The sequence below is a fragment of the Piliocolobus tephrosceles genome, chromosome 7, assembly GCF_002776525.5.
Source record: "Piliocolobus tephrosceles isolate RC106 chromosome 7, ASM277652v3, whole genome shotgun sequence".
NCBI lineage: Eukaryota > Metazoa > Chordata > Mammalia > Primates > Cercopithecidae > Piliocolobus > Piliocolobus tephrosceles.
Genome location: NC_045440.1, coordinates 57,249,444 through 57,255,444, shown reverse-complemented (window position 1 = coordinate 57,255,444; position 6,001 = coordinate 57,249,444).

Below are 6,001 nucleotides of genomic sequence, written 5' to 3'. Positions count from 1 at the left end.
AAGAATACTACCCCTGCTTACCTAGTAACAGAATGCTAATGTTATTGGAGGAGCAATATGCCCAGCTAAGAGATGACATTTCTCAATTTCCTCTGAAGATGGCAGTGGTCATGAAGCTAAAAGCAGAAGTAGCAGAAGCAGGCTTTGGGGAAAATGGTCTTTTTGCTTTTTGCCTTCCCCTTCTTCCTGGTTAGAACTTAAATGTGATTGTTGAACACTAGCAGCCACATGGTGAACCTAAGAAAGGAAGCCACAGGCTTAAAAAGACATGCTAGAATGACAGAAGAAAAAAATAGTCCAACAATGAACCAATCTTACAACTTTATTTCATTGATTCAGTAAATATTTATGAAGAACCGATTGTGAGTTATACCCCTCACTGGGTACTAGGAATACAAAGTTAATTTGTCCAGTCCTTCCCCTTGAGAAATTCATAGTCTAGTGGAAGAGAGAGACATGGAAAGCAGTAATTATGGGATGTTAATCTTAAAAGTATTTCAAAACACTTCTCTTCTGCCATAATATATTTGATTCATACCATTTTCGTTTTCCAGGAACTTGTAAGTACACTGAGAGTTCACTGACCACATCCATAATAGCATTTGAGACTCATTCTTAAATTAAATTAAATTAAATTCAACAAATAATTACTGAGTGTTTGTCATATGCAAGACATTGGCTAGGTTTTATGAGGCATACAAAATTTTGGAGTAACAGTCAGTTACATGTAGCTTTCTGTGAGTCCCTGAGAGTCACAAAGCATGACAAATCCACATGGTGAGAGTCATTCTTTTCTTTAGAATCCTCCATTGCAAGAAAGAATTTAAAAAAAAAATACAGCAAAATGATACCTGTTTTAGAGGAAGGCCAGTTAGTAAATGTGGAAAGAATGCTAAACCAGAAAATCAGCATTTTCATGCCCAAGTGGAATCACTGATTTAGGCAAGGGTCATTAACAGATGTTAAAATCTTGAGGTGCATTGCACATTTATTAGAATGGCTAAAATTCAAAGCATTGACAATACCAAATGCTGATGGAGATGCAGAGCAACAGGAACTCCTATTCATCGCTGGAGGAAAGCAAAATGGTTATAGCCACTTTGGAAGACAGTTTGGAAGCTTCTTACTAAACTAAGCATACTCTTACCACATGATCCAGCAGTTGTGCTCCTTGGTATTTATCCAAATGAAATGAAAAGTTATGCTGACACAAAAACCTGCACATAGATGTTTATAGAAGCTTTATTTGTAATTGTTAATATTCAGAAGCAACAAAGATGTCTTTAAGTAGGTGAATGGATAAATAAACAGTGGTACATCCAGATCATATAATATTATTTTGTGCTATAAATAAGCTATCAAGCCATGAAAAGACACAGAGGAATCTTAAATGCATATTACTAAGTGAAAGAAACTAATCTGAAAAGGCTATGTACTGCATGATTTCAACTATATGACATTCTAGGAAATGCAAAACTATGGAGACAGTAAAAAGGTCTGTGGTTCCCCAGGGTTAGGAGGAAGGGGATAAACAGGCAGAGCACAGAGTATTTTTAGGGCAATAAAACTACTCTATATGATACTGTAATCATGGATACTTGTCATTACATGCTTGTCAAAATCCCAAAATCCATAGAACATAAAACACCAAGAGTGAGCCCTAATGTAAACTACGGACTTTGAGTGATAATAATGTGTCAATGTAGGCTCATCAATTGTAACAAATGGACCACTCTGGTGGGGGATGTTGATGTTGGGAGGACTGGGGCAGGTGGGGACTATATGCGAACTCTGTGCTTTCAATTTCCTGTGAACCTAAAACTGCTCTGAAAAATAAAGACTATAGTTTAAAGAACCATTAGGCAACAGATTATGGGGAGCAAGAGTCAACATGGTGACCAAGTACCATTCCGCAGACTTCTAGCAATTATTAAATGGGAAACATGCCTGAACAATGGATAAAGCTTGTGGTTGCTGCCTTCCCCTAGTGACTGAATTTACCATCATAATAACAGAACAGCCTGACACTAGACATTTTCATGTGTTGCAATAAAGTGTTCCACATCATGGATGACATTTTCTTGATAAAAATATTTAATCTGAGTATAATCAAATCTCCAATTCTAACTTAAAGTTTGAAGAAGATACAGGGAGCAGAAGTCCAGTTAAATGACACCATGAGAAAAGAAAGACAAACAGAGAATATGGGGCACTCTACATGACATTTGGCCTGGACTCCTCAAAAAGTCAGTGAATAGATAAATCAATAAATTTTTTAGAAAGATGAAGCAGAGCTGTTCCAGACAAAAGATATCACAACCAAATGCAATGGATGACTCTTAATTGGATCTTTGAGACAAATGGGGAAATTTGAATATGAATTAGATGAAAGTATGAAATTATTGTTAATTATACCAGGTCTCATCATTTTATTGGAATTATATAGAATAAGTCCTTCTTAGGAGATGAGGGCTGAGTATTTGCAGTATAATATGATATTTGCAACTTATTGTCAATAAGTTGCCAGAGATAGAGAGGAGGAGATAGAAAGCAAATATGATGTCCGGGCATGGTGGCTCACGCCTGTAATCCCAGAACTTTGGGAGGCCGAGGCGGGCAGATCTCCTGAGGTCAGGAGTTCAAGACCAGCCTGAGCAACATGGTGAAACCTCATCTCTACTAAAAATACAAAAATTAGCTAGGCATGGTGGTATGCACCTGTAGTTCCAGCTACTTGGGAAGCTGAGGCAGGAGAATCGCTTGAACCCAGGAGGTGGAGGTTGTAGTGAGCAGAGATTGGGCCACTGCACTCCAGCCTTGGTGACAGAGTGAGGCTCTGTCTGGAAAAAAAAAAAAAAAAAAAAAACATGAAATGAGTCAGGCACAGTGGCTAACGCCTGTAATCCCAGCACTTTGGAGGCCAAGGTGGACAGATCATGAAGTCAGGAGATTGAGACCATCCTGGCCAACGTGGTGAAACTCCGTCTCTACTAAAAATACAAAAAATTAGCTGGGTGTGATGGCATGTGCCTACAGTCCCAGCTACTCAGGAGGCTGAGGCAGGAGAATCGCTTGAACCCGGGTGGTGGAGGTTACAGTGACCCAAGATCGTGCCACTGCACTCCAGCCTGATGACAGAACGAAACTCCATGTAAAAAAAAAAAAAAAAAAAAAAAGAAGGTAAAATGTTTGGCTTGACTGTTTGGTTCCAGTTTGGGTTCTTAGAAATTATGTGCCATTTCCCAGAGTTTTCTGTATTGGTAAGTTTTCATAATACAAATTGGGAGAAAATATCGTATCCTGACAATCAAATTGTTTAGATGACGCTGCAACTGTGTTTCACATTTTCCTAACAGAACTAAGGAAGCATTTGTGTCCTCCATGTAGAAATAAAGATTTCAGGATACCCACGGGAAGCCTGACATAATGGCAGTGTTATGCCTATAAATTATGTCACAAGACATACCTCTATTACAGGCCACTGTGGGAGTTGAAAGTGCAGGCCGTATACCATATATCGCATATATTGCACTAATAAAACCACAGGTGAAGCCCAGGGAAATTCTCACGGTTGACACTCCTCTATCTTGCACATAGAGAGATCTCAGAAGTTGTGAAATAGTAATTTCAGTTGAGAAATAGTAAACCCAAAGTTATTTAAGAGCGAGCTTCTAGCTACTGACACGAGTGCTATTTGCTTCAGCCCCTGTGAGGACGCCCGTGCTACCCGAGTGCAGTATTTCTGCAGGTAAGATAAGTTTATTTAGCCACTCGGGAGAACATTCTAAGTGTCTGCAGCTGAGAATGAGTTTCTCTGAGCATGATTTAGTGCAATTTCTAAATAGGGGTGTGAAATCATTCTATGATCATCTCCAATGTCTCTTTATTCCTCTTTGCTCATTGTTGTTTGCTTGCGTGGCTTTTGGCAAGTTGAGGAGAAGAGGTGGTTAAGGACACGAGAGAAAGCCAAGAGAGAGTGGAGGGAACGTGCTTGTGTGTGCCACACACATGTGCCTGAATTCCTGTCCTGGCCCCTCACTGGGGTCCTACACCTATCAACAAACTTGTCTCCCATGCCCTCCTCAGCAATTTCATAGTTGAGGCACAATGCTAAACAGTAGAGAAAAGCTTCCCATGCCTGCATGTTTGGCATCTTTATGGCCAGCTGGCTGCAAAATCAGTGCCATACTCAAAGAGGCTCCTGTGCAAGTGATAGAAGCTAATATTTGCATGGCATTTTACAATTGATAAAATGCTTTGTTATATTTGATATTTGAAAATGTATAGCATTCCTTGGAGTTAAATATCATGCCCACTTCACAGACAAATACACAGAGGCTCACAAAGGCAAACCTTGCCCAAAGCCCTCAACTAGTCGACGGCAGGGCCAGCAGTTGAATCCATGTCTCCAGAGTGAATCCTACTCATTCCACCCTGCACAATGTGGGTGAACATGGTACTAATACTTCCTCCATTCTCATGGCCTATTCTTCAACCTGAAGCACTCAGTACATGCCTGAAAAATGAAAGAAGATCCTTGTGATTCAAGACCCAGTTAACTGAAGTCATTTGGGGAGTTACATGTGTAGTAGTCTAAAGAATAAGAGCTCTGGAATCACAGAATCTGGGCTCAAATCCCACTTCTACCTACAAATGGTGCAACCCTCAGCGAGTTACGTCACCATCTAAGCCTCATATTTACCCCACAAGGCTATTCTGAGAATGAAATAAGCACATGGTTCCATTTTAGCACTTAAGTGTTTGCTAATGGGAACGCTTTACAAATTTTTTTTTCTAACTGCCTGGTTGCCACAACTGCCCCAGGACCTACATAGGAATAATTGTCTTTCCTGGCTGGCACTCTCTCCATCAAGGCTAATTTGTACTTTTTTCTTTTATTCCAAAATTGAAAGCTTTCAGTGGTCTAAGGGTGTGGTCTATTAGTTCAGGATTGAAAAAATGTCAAAACTCTTGTCCTCAAAGTGATCCCAAAGCATAACAATATGTTGCTGAAATTTAGTGATTTTCATAGCAAGCTACTTGAATTTCTTTCAAGATAAATCACCTACCTTGAAAACAAACTTTCTTGTACAGAAAAGTTATGAGGGAAGTCTCAATTCTCTCTTGTTCTCCACACAAAAATCCTGTGGCCCAGAGTGCCTTCTCCATAATACCTGTATTTTTTAATAGGTGATAAAACACAGCTTCGTTTCATCATTGTAATATACTATATGTTTCTAGGTTTGTGCTTGAAATAGAAAAGTCTATATAAGCTTAGAGAAGACAGTGAATTTTTCATAGCTTAATCTTTTTGATGATTGTAAGCTTGAAATCTCTGAATGAACACTTTAAGTCCCCCAAAGTTTTCAAGGATAACACCTTTCAGAATATAGTTAATATTCTCAATAAGTTAACAAGGGGCAGCTGTAATACCCTTTCTCCTTGTTCTGTCTTGGAGGCAGCCTTCTAGCTAAAACTCAAATGCAATCCTCCCTGTCCATTTTTCATAATGTCTTCACTATCCCACTGAAAACTAGACTCCCTGTCACACAACCCTGGATCCAAGTCCTTTGTGGGATTGTAATGGCACCACTTAACTGTTCTGCAACCCTGAATGCACTTAATGTACTTCCAACATCTTAGTTTACTAGTCAAATAATACTGGGTAAGTCAAGTCTCAAAGATTTTATGTCTTTAAAATCTGCCCTAGTAATCTGTGACCTACCTATGGGTTAAATGAGATTAGTGTAAGAAAGTGCCCTGTAGGGAAAGGTAGTTGTTAACAAAAAATATTTCCATGATCATTATTTATATAAATTTTAAATTTGACAATTGTGTCAATTGTTGTTAATTTGTATGTTTTGGAGAATGAAAGGTAAATCTCAAAGGTAAATTTCCTTGTGCAAAATGCTCTCTGTGTACTATAATTGTTGCTGTAGTATCATGGATTTATCAGTTACCTTTTTCCTTATTAGGACATTCCTTTCTGCTGTCAATCAAC